Below are 19,063 nucleotides of genomic sequence, written 5' to 3'. Positions count from 1 at the left end.
AACACATAAACCAAGAGCCCAACTAAAGCAAACGCTTCCCACCACAATGGTGACTTCAAATGAAACAAAAACATCAACATCTAAACCTCTGTTAATTCTGAGTAAGAGCTTCAGTAGACGTCTGACAGAAATAGTCAAAGTGTGTCTTATGTCTGTGATTAAGGGCAGCACCAGTGTCTCAGTGGGAAACACTGTCTCCTCATAGCAAGAAAATCCTGGATTGAATCCCACGATTCTCTCACGATCCAAATATGTGTGCATTACAGATGCTAAGTTTCATTCTTTCATCATTACAGATGCTGAGTTTCATTCTTTCATACACAACTTTCATTCTGGCTCCTCACTGGACGTCTTTTCAACGTACACCTCTAGGGGCAAAGACATTGAAAGATCTTTTGGACATAACTTTGCTCAGTGGGACATTTCAAGTTTCACTTTATTTTCTAAATTCTAAATTTTGTAGTACATTTGTAATGTATAATTAATCACATTTCCAAATATTTACAAACTTCTTGTTGTTTTCGGTGCATTACAAGTGAATGCTGATAAAAAGGAGGCATCAGAGTTCATCTTTGCTGGGACGGTGCACAAATGGCTCCGTTACACCCCTGAAAGGCTTGGGGGCACTGCTCGTGGTGGAAACCCCTGAGTTTAGAGTATTCAGAGTATTTCATTCTTTCTTCTACCTTTTTTCTTTCGGTAGTACTGTCCCATTTCTGTCTTTATTGACGAGTTTCCATTTGTATTTAAATCCGTTTTGCCAGGTTGTCATGTTTTTCACTTGTGTTATAAATTCAGATGTAATTGTTTTAAGTCAATGTGAGATTTCCTGTTGAAACTGTGGGGGCATAAATAAATACATTTGCATGTAAACTGAAGGATGTTGTTTGCTTTGAGTGACTTTTTGATACAAAATCATATCAATTGCTGCCATACATGAACATTAACTGGCATAGAATTCTGCTGTACATAAAGCAAGATTGATTTATAGTGTTTCTATGTTGATTCAGTGTTAAATAAGTGATTTAATTGTGGTTGAAAAAATATTGATTTTAAGCCCATCTTGATCTATTTTTCATCATTGAAATAACATTATTTCAGGGTGCAAACCTGTTAAATTTCAACATTGATTCAATGATATTTTAGTTGATGCATTAACATTGATTCAACGATGATTCAGTGTTGGTCTGCTATCTGGGTCATAGCAGTTAATTCTTCTCCATACATATCCTGCTGGGATGGTTTGAATATAGTGTACAGGACAGTGTTTAAAATATGGGCAGCGCAGCTCAATCTGGTCACTGTATGCAGGGCCGCAACTACAGTGAGGAAAATAAGTATTTGAAAACCCTGCTATTTTGCAAGTTCTCCCACTTGGAAATCATGGAAGGGTCTGAAATTTGGTGCATGGCCACTGTGAGAGACATCATCTAAAAAAAAAAATCCAGAAATCACAATATATGATTTTTTAACTATTTATTTGTATGATACAGCTGCAAATAAGTATTTGAACACCTGAGAAAATCAATGTTAATATTTAGTACAGTAGCCTTTGTTTGCAATTACAGAGGTCAAACATTTCCTGTAGTTTTTCACCAGGTTTGCACACACTGCAGGAGGGATTTTGTCACGAAGACCAGTTTGGAGTAGGATTAATCAATGCCAAATTTATTCATCACGCTGATGATGGCTGGTTTAATGTTGTCAGCCGTTTTACGCAGTGAACTGTCCCACTCAGAGGTACACAACACTCGTTCAATCAGCTCCCACTTATTGTTAATGCAGTGCAGAGTAACACAAAAGGTAGCCAATTTTTCTGTAGTCATCAGTCCACATGTCCAATGTAACAGCTCAGTTTTTTAACTGCATTTTAAGTTCTGGGATTAGTTTTTGGCGAATCTCCTCTGCATATTTGTTAACTCCACGAGAAACCGACGTAGGGTCAGGCAGTAGCATCCACACGACCAGCCCGAGCACCAACATCTATCAGCCCTTGTGCTAATGCAAAAAATCCCTCACCATGTACTGCCTCAAAGGGTCTAATATCATTGCATACAAAGAGCATACATCTCTACGAGGCACCTTCAGTTCTGTCCCCTTTGAAAAAAACTGTTCGATAGAACTGCTTGTGTTTGGATTGTTGCCACAGTTATCAGCATGCTTCCTCAGCGACACTTTAACCCTTTAAGGCAGGTTTTGCATGCAGAAAAGCTTTTCACAATATTGTTTTCATGATCTGCGATAACTCCAAATTTCTCCCACACACTGGACTTGATTTTTGATTACCTATTGTCGACAACTTTACAATCTCCACTAGCTATTCTTTTCTTCAACTCCTCCGGATCCATCTCGACGACTGCAGTACAGGCAGATCGCGCGGGCGCGATTGTGATTTTTTGAAAGTGAGAGACTCCTGGGAGGGTGCGCATCGCGCACGTGTACAAATAAACTGATATGGTTTTGAAATTATTTTATCAACTTGAAATACAGGCAAGGCATATTTTTGTAGATGTGTTCCTATAAATATGCATATATTTTGCACGTGACTGTTTTAAACCAGTGTTTAGACCCATGTTTCCCCCTTGTCCGACCCGACCCGCACCCGTATCCGACACATTTGGATGTTTTTCACTCGTTTCAGCAAAATTTGTGGGTCACCCAGGACTCTGGTCCAGAGACTCTGTATGGGAGACAAAGTCACCTTAGGACTCTGGACTCTGGACCGAGTCCTCACACGACTCGGAACAGAAGACGGAGTCCACTCTGGACTGGAGGCGGAGTCCACTCTGGGCTGAAGACAGGAGGCGGAGTCCACTCTGGGCTGGAGACAGGAGGCGGAGTCCACTCTGGGCTGGAGACAGGAGGCGGAGTCCACTCTGGGCTGGAGACAGGAGGCGGAGTCCACTCTGGGCTGGAGACAGGAGGCGGAGTCCACTCTGGGCTGAAGACAGGAGGCGGAGTCCACTCTGGACTGGAGACTGGAGGCAGAGTCCACTCTAGACTGGAGACAGGAGGCGGAGTACTCTTTGGACTGGGGACAGGAGACGGAGTCCTCACTGGACTGGAGACTAAGTCCTCTTTGGACTGGGAACAGGAGATCGAAAGTTTCTCTCCAGCTCAGTCCAGTGGTGTCTGGGAGGTCCACAGGATGATGGTAATTCGCCCCGATCCAGAACAGAGACTTCAGTGTTTCGTCGTCAAAAGGGCTATTCGTCGCGAAGGTGGACAATTTGTGGCTCTTCTGAGCCACAGCCACAAACCTTACAGCATAATCCATTCTGGGTCCGGTCTTCTGAGAGACGAAGAGACGGAGAGACGGAGAGACGAAGACGGGCTGATACAATTCTCAAACAAAGTTTAATGATAAAGGATTCTCAGGTGAGTCATACAGGTAGGTTAGCAACACACTCTATACATAGGCGAGACTGGACAGAGACTGAAGGAAACAGGAGAACTTAAATAGGGAACACAAACGAGATGAATACACAAAGCTGACACAGATGAACTCATGATGACGGTGACCATGGGGACAGACATTTGGCGGGAAACTGGAACAAAGGAACATGTGACAAGGAAACAGAATGACAACACAAACTTGCATGTGACACACGGAGTAGTTCCGGAAGGATAAAAGGAAGAGTTATGACATTGCAAAATGAGAGAAGACCTGGTTCTTCGTACGTCGCTAACTCAGCCCCGTCCACACGAAGCCAGAGCTTTCCCTATCCAATCTTTTTTTTCCCCTCGTTTCATGAAATATCTGCGTACACACGAGAGCATGAAAACGGCTCAAAACTATGTAGTATACATGCCAGGCCAGTATGTGGCGCTGTAATTCTGCCAAAGAAATACACTAAAAACGGAGAAGAAGAGTTGTGGCTAGAAGGGGTACGGCAACAGTCGGAGGTGAGGCAAAATCTCACAATAAAATAGCAATAAATAAATGTGCTACTTACCAGATGTGTTTTATTAACGGCTACACCTGCCCCAACCCTAAACATGCCCTTACAATAATGCAAATACAGTAATTAAACAACGCATTGATGTGACGTATTGATGTGCACATGCCCAGTGCCCGTAGTTGTATCCATTCTAGTCTTTCCCGTGCAGGACGTGGTGTGATGACATCACCGTTTCACAAAATATACGGATTAGCTGTACACACGAAAACGCGGGTGTCGTTTTCAGTTTTATCCACTCTGGGACCCGGTTTCAAAAAATATCGGTTTCATGCTCCCAAAACGCCGGATCCGTGTGGACAAAATGCTGATACGGAACAAAATTTTAACGTATACAGCTAAAAGCGTCTCCGTGTGGACGGGCCTCAGTTAACTGGATTTGATTGTTGATGTTTTGGCATGATCTTGGATTGTTTGGTTCTTTGACGCTCATCCTGGACTTGCTGTCATAGCAACAGGTCCGTGAGTTTAAACCTGCTTGCGAGCAGCTTATTTCATGTGATTGCATCTTGAGGTGATACTTAAAATCTGTCCCAGCAACTGCTACTTTATTACACCCAAGATGGCGGCGCGAGGCTCGGGTCTCTCCAGATTTTGCAATTTAGCTGTATTTTTTTTGCTCATCTCGGGTCTGTTCGTACAGAACAGTTGTGCCTTTACATCGTACACCCATGGTGGATATTGGTTTGCGAATTTCGGACAGTTTTATGGACAATCTTCGACTCCTTCCTGAGATCGCTAGGATACCTGAGGCTGTGCACTCTATCCGGCCGGGCGGAAGTGCTCGCAGGCGGCGTCGAGATCGTAAACAAAGGCAGGGGAAGCGTGGAGGACTAAGAGCTAAGCTAAGGCTAACACCACACCGGCTCTCTTTACCCAGCATTTTCCTTGCCAATATACGGTCGCTAGTGAACAAAATGGAGGAGATTCGACTCGGCATCATACACAGCAAGAAACTTTTGAACTGTAACTTCCTAATCTTCACGGAAACCTGGTTAAACAGCGGAATACCGGACACCGCTATTGAGTTAGCGGGACGCCACACGCTCAGTGCGGCTAGAACATTAGATGGCTCCGGTAATACCAGAGGTGGTGGATTGTGCATTTACATTAACAAAGCTTGGTGCACAAACTCTGCTATTGTTGGGAGTCATTGTTCAGCTAACCTTGAGTTTCTCATGGTTAAATGTAGACCGTTTTATCTACCGCGGGAGTTCACTTCCACCATTATAACTGCAGCCTATATTCCCCCGGTTGCTGATGCCAAGCTTGCTATGAAAGAACTTCACGCAGCCATCAGTAAACAACAGACTGATCACCCGGAAGCTGCTTTTATTGTTGCAGGTGACTTTAATCACTCAAACTTAAAGTCAGTGCTACCCAAGTTTCACCAGCATGTTTCCTGTCACACCAGAGGAAACAAAACCTTAGACTATGTTTACACAAACATGGCTGGAGCTTACGTTGCGACACCCCTCCCCCACCTGGGACAGTCAGATCACCTTTCTTTGTTCCTCACCCCCAAATATGCACCCCTCATCAACCGTGTGAAGCCATCAGTGAAAACCATCAAGGTGTGGCCTGCGGGGGCAGATTCCACACTCCAGGAAAGGTTTCTAAACACTGGAGTATGTTTGCTTCTCAGGCCACCAGTGGTGCTCACACGGACATTGACTCCTACACCTCCTCTGTATTGGATCATATCAATACCACCATTGACAGTGTTACAACCCAGAAACAGATCACCACATACCCAAATCAGAAGCCATGGATGAACAAGGAAGTGCGACTCCTGCTGAAGTCACGCAATACTGCTTTCAGTATTGTGCCTTTCATGGATCTTGGAAGTGTTAATGTACTGAATGTCAATGGAGGCCTATCTGAAGCCTTTCTCAGCCATCAGCTTTCAACTAAAATATCTTCATTTGTGTTCCGAATATGAACGGAGGTCTGACGGGTGTCCAACGACATGAGGGTGAGTAATTAATGACAGAATTTTCATTTTTGGGTGAACTAACCCTTTAACTTAAATTACATGAATTGCAAATTACAACATTGAACTAAAAATGTAAAGGGTGTACAAATACTATAAAATTGTGAATGTAAATAATTGGGAAAATTTTTTTTATCATTTATTTAACTTTTATGTTGGTTTGGTCGTTTGGTTGTTTCCTTATAAAGGTCCAGAATTTTGTGGGTTTTTTTGTGTAATTTGTCAAGTTTTTTTGCCAGGTGGCTTTTTTAATTATATGATGTCATTACGTTACCATCTTGCTGCCAGCCAATCGCTGCATTGCTGATCGTAGTTTCGAGTAACGATACATCTGCCCTCTTCAGGGAACACAGGAACGTGCAGTAATCTTAAATAACTTAATCCAGATATTTTAATCCAATCCGCAAATTTGTTTGTAGAACCAAATTAGCCAGAGATCAGTTATCATGATTAAAAGATCGGGGATCTGTCAAATCATCTCAGATGTATTAAGCGAGGTACGAAGAACGTATCCCAGGTCTGGGACATTTTCATGTTGTGTTGTATTATGTTTATATGCGGCAGTTGTCCGTTTTGGGCTGCCACTTTACTTACGTTTTGATGTTTATGTATAACTTTACATTGATCGTTTGTCAGTTTCTGCTTCTTTCTTCCCTGAACTTTAAACTTTGTTACATTTATGTTCTAAGCATTTAGTAAAAGCAAGTCATACTTGCTCTGCAACTGCAACCATAGCTCCAGCAGCAGCATAGCATATCTAGTCTGCCAAGACCAAACCTACTTATATTCCATTTACATTGATAAAATGTTTTATAAACTATCCAGAAAGTTGTCATGAATTTGTCAGTGTCTGGTTTGTGTTTCCCCGGGGGTCCACTAGAGGTCTCTCTCTTATTGTCACCGTTCATTCTGAAACTGCATTTCCCACAATCCTTGTCTGCACTCATCACTGTCATTGTTCCCAGCTGTTCCCCATCATGATTGTTAGTTCTGTGTGTATTTATACCCGTCTGTTTTAGTGTTTGTTACGGAGTCCTTGTATTTATCACGCCACTTCTGTGTTCTGTTTTTTACCTGTTCTGGTCTTGTGTTTTGGATTGCTCAATTGGATGTTGACCCCTGCCTGGACTGGATGACGTTACGGAATATCCCAATAAAACTGCTTTTGGATCTAACCCATGTTTCCCGTGTGTGGTTCGGGACAGAATTAGATGATGAATTAGATATTATCTACAGATAAAAATTAACTAAAGCTACATAAAATACCACTACTGACTAGATTCATAAGAGGTCAGATAATGTGTTAAAATAATAATAATAATAAAAATACAGTCATTTAATCAGCTTACCAGTGAGTATGCTTGGGAAACACTTAAATTAATGGGGTTCAGTGTTGGAACTATCAGTTACCCCATGACGTGTTACTATCTCTGGTTGTCATGACGTAAATAATATTATTTCTTGGGAAATGCTAGGGTTATCCCTGCCATTGACAAGTTTTTCTGGCAATCCATATTTTCACTGTTATATGGTAGGGGGTGCTGTTACACATCTTCTAAAGTAGTACAGCAAAAAGGGAAGAAGATCTGTGTGACCCAGAAGGAGCGTATAGGAAGGGATAATCAAACATTCAACAACATGTAAATCAAAACTTTGCCGAAATGTTAAACCCACAAAGAAGTATAGGACTAGGCAAGCTTTGGGGGAGTTGATGGACTTCATCTACTTTTGATCATTGTTCTGAATCTTATCTGGACAAAGTCTCTGACAAAAACAATTTTCTCAGCTTTGTTAAATTTTTAAAAAATGTATTTATGAAACTTGAATGTGGGTACATTCAAGTGTTGATAAAAAAGAATGAAAAAAGCTAGAATAAAATATTTTTGTTTATTTAAAAGCAGAGGTTCTGTTCTTTATTTAGATATATTGACTGTTTACATACAGTGCATCCGGAAGGAGCGCTTCACTTTTTCCACATTTTGTTATGTTAGAGCCTTATTCCAAAAATGGATTAAATTAATTATTTCCTCAAAATTCTAGAAACAATAGCCCATAATGACATTGTGAAAGAAGTTTGTTTGACTGCAAATTTATAAAAATAAAATAAAAAAAAGTCTGAATATGCACAGTGGGCTAGTCTAAATGAGTGTGTATGTGTGTGGGTGTGGGTGCTCTCTGTCTGATGCCTGAGGTGCTTTTGCTGAGATGAAAGGCTCCTGATGAAGTGTGGATACTTGGGCCCGTGACAGCTGTATATTAATCTACACAACTTCAGACAAAGCATTTTCTCTCTCCAGTTCTCTCCCCTCTCTCCCCTATCCACTCTCTCATCTGAAAAACACTACAGACCCCAGGGTCCTCTGCATCCGCTTCGGCTACAGGACATGAAACAAAAATTGGTTCACTTTAAGGGCTTTAGCTCGTTTGAAGCCTCACCAGCTGCTTTACCTATCTTTTCTGACTTTTTTCTCTTTATGTTGTACCATATTGTGACACGTAAGCAGAACATCAACACTTCAAACTAATAATTGAGGGATGAAACAGAGACATTTTGAAAGAGCTTACAATGTAAGAGTTATCAAATTAAAACCTCTTAATTTAAAACATCACAATCTATGCTATAATTAGTTTGTTTCAAATAAAAATATTGTAATTACAAAGAAAGAGAAAATGACAAATTGCTGTGGAATTAAAATGTTTCCACTCAGATCATGTCATTCGAGTTTGTTTTGTCATTCAAATGCCGTTTATGTCATGCTGTGCTTTTTTTTTTTTTTTTTAAAGAATGCCCATCGTCATAGTTACACCTAGCTTTCCCTCACCTTCTACACAGTAACCATTCAAACACAATTAATCAAACTCACCTGGACCTCAATACCACCCCATACCATCATGGTGTGGTGTGGACCAACTGCTCTCCCTCCACCAAAATGGAGCCCCCCTGGAGGATCTTGTGGAGGAGTTTGTAGGTCAGCCACCAACAAGTGGAACAGCTGCATGCTGAAGGTGTGTTTTTGGAGTGGGATGGATGATTCCATCTATTACCAGGAGGAACAGTGTATGGATTATTCTCTGTGGTTAAAAGGGACCTCCTTTACTGAGAATCAATTCAGTCTCCCCAGAGCCTCCACAGTTCACTTGGACCCTTCTGAAGCCTTGTGGTTCCACTCCAGTCCTCCCAAATCCTCCAGAATCCACTTCCAAACACTTCCTATCCAGGCCTCCAACTCCACCATGGTCCCAGAGTTGGCCAGCTGTCCTAAAGGCCAGTTCATACCAAGAATGATAACTATACACGTGAAAGGTGTTTTCGATCTGAGAGTAATTGTTAACGCCATTCTGTCAATTAACGGCACAATTTTGGGGGTTTTCTTTGCCAATCTGTCTCCCTAAAGGTACAGACAAAGGCACAGACACTGGACAAAGATTAAACTTTTTAGAGCGCCTCGACTGCCTGATGGGATATTCTTTGAAAGGCTCAACTGTTCCAACTTAAGCCGCGTTCCCACCGCAGGAACTTTCCCCAGGAACTAGGATCTTTGAGGTGGTCTAAATTAAGTTCCGGGTAAATATTTCCCCCTCCGAACGGCCCTGCTCCCGAGGTGGTACTTTTTCAAAGTTTGGGAACTTTCGGGGGTGGGACTTGGGCGCTGAACATGCTGATTGGTTGAGCTATTCCAGCATTTTATTTCAACCGAGTCTTTTGCGAGGATCGTTCTGCGTTCAGCAAATATCAGCCTTGCTCTTTCTGTCTGATGGCAGGCGTTCGTGTTATGTTTGGGTAAGGATTACACAGACACAGAGAGTTGCATCGACTTATCGTCTCTACTTTTATTTTCACGCCCCTTCCAGACCCAAGTGCACGAACCCATCCATTCGTCAGGCATAACAGAATGCTTCAGCACAATCAAACTTTATGCATCACTGAACACGAACTCAATGCATTCTCTAACAACACTGAAGAGAACACAACATTTCCCCCCCTCCTACGGGGTTTCAAACATGAAATGTTGACACAAAGTCCTGTAAGTGCCCCGGCCGAGAACGAGTGCGAACAGGCCGTGGGGAAACATGTGGATGAGGCTGGGCAGCCTGTGATGGGCAGGCACAAATCTCAGCTGGCTGGTTGATAGGCATGTCTGGAGCCTGTGCAGGAGCTATCTGAGGTGTCTGCTGAAACCCTGGGGTGTCCTGCCAAGCTGGGGGTGTGGCTTGAGATGCGATACCCGTTGTATGTGCCGGGCGCGGCACTTTGCGGAGGCGGCTTGCATGCCACCGCGTGCCATCACTGAGCAGGAAGGTGACTGGGCCCAGCTGATGTGTAACTTGGAGAGGGGAAGACCAATATGATGCGAGTTTGTTGTCTCTGTGGGGCCTGCAGACCCTGACCCAATCTGCGGCCTGTATGTCAGGGACCTTAGCACGTGCTGAGAGATCAAATTTCTGCTTCATCCGCCTCTGCTGGCGAGCAACAGCAGCCTTAACTCTCGGTAGTGGTTCCTGAGGTAGTGAGGGGCTGAGCCTGTCGAGGGGAAGCTGGAGTTCACGGCCAAGCATGAGGGAAGCTGGAGAGACCCCCGTCGTAGAGTGTTGGGTGGCCCTGTAGTGCAGCAGTGTGTGACGGATGGCCTGTGAGAAGGTCCAACCCTGGAACAAGTGCGCTCTGAGACTGTTTTTCAGTGACTGGTGGAAGCGTTCGACGCCACCATTAGCTTGGGGGTGATAGTATGCCGTGCGTATGTGACGAATACCCTTGTTTTTGAGATATGTGGTAAACTCAGCCGAGATTAGCTGCGGGCCATTGTCAGTAGTGATGGTATTTGGAAGGCCCCAGCGGGAAAACAGAGAGTCCAGAAAGTTAATTATGACCTGAGAGGTTACAGAGCTGGTGGCAATGAGCTCGGGCCATTTCGAGTGCAGGTCATAGACAACCACTAGGAAGCGTTGGTGATGAGGAACTCCCTGTATCTCACCACATATGTCCAGCTGCAGGTGGTCCCAGGGCTGCGATGGCCAAGCAAGAGGTTGTAAGGGTGGGGGGGCCTGGTGACCCGTCTTACCGCTCAAGAGACAGGCGGCACAGTCTTTCACCAGGGCCTCGATGTCTTTATCTATCCCTGGCCACCAAACCCGGTCTCTGCAGCGCTGCTTCAACTTCACAATACCCAGGTGGCCCTCATGAGCCATTGCCAAGACGCGTGCACGCAGGGTACTGGGGATGACTGTGCAGAGGCCGCGTGCCACACAGGTGTCGTTCCAGCAGGACAGCTCTTGCTTTATTCTGGAAAATGCTGCCAGCTCCTCTGGTACCTCCTGAGGCCACCCGTTCAGGATATATACACATATTCCTGTTCAGATGCCTCCTTCAGTTCTTGCAATGATATGACGGCCTGGAGGGGTGTGTGTAACATTTGGACAATGTCCCGTTCCATCCGGTCCGTGTCGGCGTGTGTGTGTGTGTCCGGGTGGGGTGGAGCTGAGCGGGACAGTAGATCAGCCACAACATTGTCCCTGCCAGGGGTGAACTTCAAGTCAAAGTTATACTGGCGGAGGCGGTCAGACCAGCAGTGTAGCCTCAGTGGTCTGTGGCCTGTCCCAGACGTGGAAAGCAGTGCAGTCAGGGCCTGGTGATCTGTCCTTAGGGTGAAGGCACGGCCATAGAGATATAAGTGCCACCTCTCGCAGGCCCAGATGCAAGCTAATGCTTCACGTTCCCCCACCGAATACCGTTGCTCCGTCTGGTTGAGGGCCCGTGACGCAAAGGCAATGGGCTTCTCTACGCCCCGCTGGATCTGTGACAGCACTGCTCCTATGGCTGTGGCCGAAGCGTCGCAGGTCACTAAGGTGGGGCTAGAGATATCGAAGTGAGCCAACACTGGAGCTGTGGTGAGCTGCACTTTGAGCATACGCACCGCATCAGAGCATGCCTGTGACCACACCCATGGCTCATCCTTACGCAGCAGACGCCGTAGTGGGGCAGTGGTAGCAGAATAATGTGGGAGGAACTTCAGATAGTAGCCGGTCATGCCCAAGAAGGAGGCGACCTGCGCAGCTGAGCTGGGTTCGGGAATTGCCAGTATGGCGTCTACATTTGACTGAAGCGGTGTGACGCCATCCGCAGACAGCCGGAAACCCACATACTCAATGGTCGGTGCAGAGAAAACACATTTTTCAGCATTGACTGTTAGTTTATGTTCAGCTAGGGCTGCAAAGACTCTGCTGAGGCGTTCGTCGTGGCTCTCGGGAGTGGACCCATGGATAACCACATCATCCAGGTAAATGGCCACCCCTGGTATACCAGCCAACACCGACACCATGATTTTTTGAAAACAGCTGGGGGCGGAGCTAAGTCCGAATGGCATACGCGTATAGCGAAACACACCTGCATGGGTCACGAAAGCTGTGAGGTTTCTGCTGCTGGGGTGGAGAGGTACTTGTAGGTAGCCCTGTCTGAGATCCAGTTTAGAGAACACGGTTGACCCATAGAACTGAGCAATGAGCTCTTCTGAAGTAGGCAGTGGGAACCTGTCCGGGATTACTGCCTTATTCACTGCTCGCAGGTCGACACACACCCGTAGGGCCCCTGATTTCTTCTGAGCTACCACCAAGTTTGAGACCCAGGGCGATGCATCCACTGGTTCGATGATGCCAGCGTCCAGTAGCTGCTTAAGCTCAGCTGAGACACCATCACGGAAAGCCAGGGGGATGCGGCGGAGTGGTTGGATGACTGGTTTAATGGCAGGGTTCAGGAGAGGTTTGTGGGCAAAAGCAGTAAGGCAACCCAAACCTTCAAACAGGGAAGGCCACTTTTGCTGCCAAGGTATGGAGACTGTCAGGATCGCAGCTCCCTTTGTGTCCACTAGGGAGAATCCCAGAGCCGAGAACAAATCCAGACCCATCAGGTTGGCCCCGCGACGGGCGACATGGAAGGTGAAGCTGGGTACCATCTTGTTGCCATACCCTACGGTCACCTGCAGGGAACCCACTAGGTCAATCTTTGAGTCGCCATAGCCACAGAGTGAAGCAGAGGGTGCCGAAAGTGGTAGCGCTCTGAAGAAAATGTTGTATGTGTGCATGTTCAGGAGAGACACACTGGCACCCGTGTCCAAAAGCAGTGGAATACACACATCATTTAGGCGCACTGAGCATGCTTTAAATGAGGCTGGTCCAGAGTAAACATTGTGAATGATAGTGGGTGCTTGGACTGACTCAGCTGGGGCAGAGCGGCAGACTGAAGCAAAATGGTGGCGTTTACCACAGTTGTGACACGTTTGGCCACAGGCTGGGCAGTTCTGTGCTCTAGATGGATGAGATGAAGATCCACAGTTGTCACAGGGCCGTGATGTTTGTGTTTGTGGGCGTGGCCGAGACCGCTGCTGGCGTCTCAGTTGCATAACTACAGAGGAGTCTGCGTCTGCCAATGTGTCGTTCTGGCTGGGCTGTAATATCGATGGGGGCATGGGGGAGGGGGCTGGGCAGTCCGTGATTGTTTGCCGTTTAGTCAAAGCCGATGCACATGCAGCTGCACTCTCTATTTGTAATGCAATCGTGATTGCTCGGGCCAGTGATAAATCATCCGGTTCTAATAATAGAGTTTCACGTATTTTTGCGTTGTTGGTATGTTCAATTAACTGGTCGCGAATCATTTCGTCCTGCAACGCACCGAACTTGCATGAGCTGGCCAACCCCCGCAAGTTGGCGACGTACTGTTGCACAGACTCACCGGGCAGCTGGTGTCTTTGGCGGAAGAGAAAACGGCGCAAGAGTGCGCTCTGTGGGGCCGCAAAGTGTGCGGTTAATAGTTCCACGGCTGTGTCATAATCGCTTATGGTGTCCGACTCAAGCGTTCCCAGCACACGTTGACCCTCAGCTCCCAAGCAATGCAATAACAGCGCCTTTTTGCGGGCTGCGCTCACGTCAGTCAGCCCCACTGCCAAGATGAAAGTCTCGAAGGACCGTAACCAGCGAGTCCATGGAATCGGAGGCTCGCCAGGTAGAGCAAGGAAAGGAGCAGGAGGTGGTAGTACAATATCAGCCATCTTCGTCGCCAATGTTATGTTTGGGTAAGGATTACACAGACACAGAGAGTTGCATCGACTTATCGTCTCTACTTTTATTTTCACGCCCCTTCCAGACCCAAGTGCACGAACCCATCCATTCGTCAGGCATAACAGAATGCTTCAGCACAATCAAACTTTATGCATCACTGAACACGAACTCAATGCATTCTCTAACAACACTGAAGAGAACACAACAGTTCGTCTCAGCCATCTCGCGATCAATGTCCGTAATAGCTGATAATAACATACTTTGTCTTATTTTAAATCTACTGTAGCTTTACGAGCTTTCAGAATACGCTGTAGTATCAGTGCTCGTCTCTTTTCCGCCGTTTTGTTAATGACCTCTTTAGTAAACCAATGCAAAAGCAGCGCTGCTTGCATCTCCTCCATACTTGTTATTGTTGCAGACAGTGTCGCACAAAAATGATTCCTGCCCGTCTGTAACTGGGAGGAGAAGTCGCGCCGTGCGCAGTCCTACATCACCGGACTAATTTGCCTAATCTTCTCGGTACTTTAGACCGCAGTGGAAACGCAGACAGTAGCAGGTCTGGGGGAAAAAAAGTTCCTGTAAAAAAAGTTCCTGGTACAAATTGTTCCGGGTAATTTCAGTGGAAACGGGGCTTTACATAAAAAAACAACAACAACAACAACAAAAAACAGTATAGGCTACATTGGGCTTAAGACAAAAACTTGGAAACTTGGAAAACGTTTTGGAAGAAGGATTGATGATGTATTGACTTTTGATAATACATTTTGATAATTTTGAACAAAAAAAACTAATATTAACAAAAAAATTATAAATACTGTAACAAATGTATTGCCCATTGTAAGTTAATATAAGTTAATGCTAGGTTATGCATTAAGTAAAGAATAGTTGACGACGGGCCATTGAATTATTAGAAAAATAATGACCACCCAAGACATGCCAGTATGGGACATGCGGTCATGACGTGAAGCTATTTTTCTAATAATTTAACGGCCCGGAGTCAATTATTCCGCTTATACTATGGTTACCACACCTTAAGATTGCGATCCGATTATATATTTAAAGGGATTCGTCCGGTTTTTATACTTAAATCGCTATTGTGAGCAGGACTATTTCTTCCGCGTCTCATCCAAAGGCTCTTTTGCTAGTTCTACCAGAAAGACTCAGAGATAGGATGATGAATGAAGCATACATTTATTAACAGCCCAGCAAGCATAATAAAGTTTTGGCATAGGCCCCGTCCATAGTTAGTAATCCGAGGGTAGCGGATCAGCATATCCCTGCCTGAAGATGAAGGCAGGGGCGCAGCCGATCCCCCTTTTGAGGTATGGACGGAACCATCCTGGTGGTGGTGGGGAGGGTGGAGGTTGTTGTCGCATCGGCATCTGCGAACTCAAACATGTGTAAGTACGACCTTTATACAGAAAATATGAAGACGTGATTGGATAGAGATGAAGTTAATAATTGACGAAGTGATTAAGTCTTCCTGGCAGAACTTAAGCTGCAGCTTCCATTTCCAAAACGTCATTTTAAAGCTGGTAACGGAGGCTTGAGCCGTTGAAAGCATTCTACTGCAGTTATTAATGAAGTTATTAGAAAGAGAGAGAGAGAGAGCTTGTGTGAATTAGGCTAGCTCTGTGCGCCTCAAAACAGCGCTGTTATTACCTCGCTAGTGAAAAAATGTCATGTGTAGCCTTTAAGTTGCTCCACTATATAGGCTAACTGATCAAATCGTCAGGGCAGCGCTGACATCACCTTTTTGTGCAAATTGTAGTGTACGTGTGCGAGCACATGTGATTGCAGTAATGAGACAGAAAAGCTTGTGAATGTATATTTATTCATTTAATTATTTATTCGTTTGTTGCATTTTTCTTTTCTTTTTTTCTTTTTCTTTTTTTTTTGCAATAATAAATGAAACACAAAAGTCCTTTGGGCTATCTATATTATTTGTTGTACCTGCAATAATAACCAGGAAAAAATCATGCAGCAGGCCTACCAGCTGTATTATATTTACTTTTTGATTCATGCTAAAACATTATTTTTTCTAGACGTACATGTTTTATTTATTGAAATTAAACTGCACATTTCCGTTAATTGTAAAATTAGACATCGAAAATGGCAGACCAAGCGCTGGGAGCTGTGTGTTAGGGGAGATTATCTTTTCCTGTTGGTCCCGGCCTTGATTTTCTGTGGCGTTTGAAGTTTTGTTTCCTGAGAGGATCAGACTCCATTGTTTTCTTTCTTCTGCTGAAGGTGCCCAGTAGCTTCTCAGGATTGTTTCACACTTTCACACAAATTTACTTTAATCGTCTGTCATGTTTTTTTTTTAGTTCTGTAATTTCCATTATTAAAGTTAACTATGCGAAGTGATATGGAACTGTAATGCGGTCAAGAAAGCTGCCTGGAACTACGTTCGCTGTGCGTTTCCCAGAAAATAATTGCACACCTCATAATGTTCATCAGCCAATCAGATTCAAGCTTTCAACGGCCCGTAATATAACTAATATTAAGTAATTTGACTTTATTGTAAAGTGATACCTGAAATAATCTGGTGGGTTTTCATAAGGGATGTTTATGTCAACAAACATTATCCATATTTTAAAGGGCCAATTTAGGCTTGACTCACATCAATGTATTAGCAAAAATGCTTCATCTTATTTTCTTCCTAATTTGATCCAAAACAGCATAATATACACACACAAACACTTACTGAAAGACGCAAGGTCCAAAAACGTCTGATAAGTCATGTGGTTGACATGAATTTGGGCAGCAACCCGAGACAGGAAGTGAATGAGCAGGAACAGGATGTTGAAGGTTTCAGGAGCATAACTGTCAGGACTTTATTTGCATGCTTAAAGGGATAGTTCACCCAAAAATGAAAATTCTGTCATCATTTACTCACCCTCAAGTTGTTCCAAACCTGTATGAGTTTCTTTGTTCTGCTGAACACAAAAGAAGATATTTTAAAGAAAGTTTGTAACCAAGCAGATAGAGCAGATTGACTACCATAGTAGGAAAATTTTTTATAATAATAATAATTTTATAAAAAAATAAATAAATATTATATATATATATATATATATATATATATATATATATATATATATATATATATATATATATATATATATATATATATATATATATATATATATAATTTTTTTTTAAGTTGTTCCATTTCCCCTGTGCCTGTTGAGGACTTACTTTTTCATCCAATCCAATTTTCTGAAGCACTTTCCTGGAGAAATGTTAGTGACATTAAAGGTTTGAAACCATAGTTTTATGCTTTTACTGGAAATAAATAAATAAAACATGACTGATGTACTTTTACCATGGTAACCACAATTTTAACATGGTTTTTCTAGAGTAGCAGTAGTTTAACCATGTTTTTTTTTTATATTTTGTACATTTTCACTATAATAAAGGCATTTCTTAATTTTTGTACGGTAAGCTTGGACTGTACATTACATTACACTAAGTTACATGACAATGGTACATCATAAAGCAAAGGTTTAAGCATTTACACTACCAATAATGTGACAGGAACATATAAGAAGTCTTCAATAATAACGGAAGTTATATTTAACAACTTACTTCCAGACGCTGATGCTGCCGTTTGTGCCCAGTGAAAGCCACCTCATTCTCAACCCGGGACGCCGTTTCCTCCGATGACCTTTTCAAAATGTAATTGGAAATGTTTACAGAGCACTTAACCAAGCAAACATTATGTAAGTACTACACTTATTTCTCGATTGAAACACTATCAAAATGTGTTGAAAAGTGAATTTTTCCTGAACTCCACCACAATCGACTAATAAAGCCACTCCCCCTCGGACAAACACGCACAGGATTGTGGGATATCAAAGGCAGCGAAGGATACATTTATGCTGACTTCAAAAAGCGACCAGATGAAGGTATCCCAGGAGACAGGAAGTGAAGCTAACATTAGATTCGGACGTGCCTTGATGCCTTCCTACCTTGAAATGTGTCCTCCGAAGGCAGCATTTTCCAGGTTTCGGACGCAGCCAAAGATACAAAAAATTATTACAATACATAAAATAATGTGCCCTCATTGATGTGTTTATTCTTGATGGGAGTTTTTTTTTATGATTTATGGTTAGTTTAACGATTATGAACACAAGGTTAACCATGGAAAACCAAATCTATATTTATTGCATTAATATAGGCTACCATCAGTACTAAAGCTGGCACGGAGTTATCTATAATTATAAATTAAGTCACTATGATTGTTTTCTATGTTTAAAGTAAGCTAGATGTAGGATAAATGTATGTGGCAACGTTTCTGCGACAGCTCTCTGACTCGTAATACATCCCTGTCTAAAGACCTTCACCTTGCTTGTAGTGCACTCAACTGTACTAGGACTATGCACTATAGTCTATGGATTAGAGAATCAGTAAACAAGTGAGCGATTTCAGCATTCCTGTGCTGGAGTTTCGACTCTGGGGCTATTCTAATCGACTCCCCATCACAAGTCGTTCCACAACTTCCGCAATCCTCTGTTCCTGGCTTGAACCCCAGTTGTGGCAACATTTGGACTTTTGCAACAGTTTGTTGTTTACACATACAGATTGGTACTATGCAGTCAATACGTTTTGCAGTTCTTTGTTTTCACTTGCAAATCACTGTTTACAGGCTTGCAATGCTTTTGGCCGTATTTCGTCAAAAACAAAGTGTGGAAAAATAGAAGAATACAGATCATATTTAGCATAAAGCTGCAGTTTCACAATACATGACTTACACTTATGAATAGTAAAATGCTCCAAATCATTTTTTATTTTACACTTGAAACGTGATTTACACCTTCACAAAGCTTCTCTTGCACATGTAAATTTAATTTACGCTTACAGATGTACACTTCCAAAAATCTTACCCTGCGCATGCAATTATTTTTGGCATCATTTTACCTTCATAGAATGACCCCTTCATAAATTCAGTGGACACATGCTTTTTTCATGAATCAATAAGTTGGTTTGAAAGAATCGGTTGAATAAATGATGATTCACTTATTATGACTTCATATATCATTTCATTTTCCCCAACATT

The sequence above is a fragment of the Gobio gobio genome (assembly GCF_949357685.1).
Source record: "Gobio gobio genome assembly, chromosome: 8".
Classification (NCBI taxonomy): Eukaryota; Metazoa; Chordata; class Actinopteri; order Cypriniformes; family Gobionidae; genus Gobio; species Gobio gobio.
The sequence above is the reverse complement of the archived record's forward strand: the minus strand, read 5'-3'. Positions refer to the sequence as shown.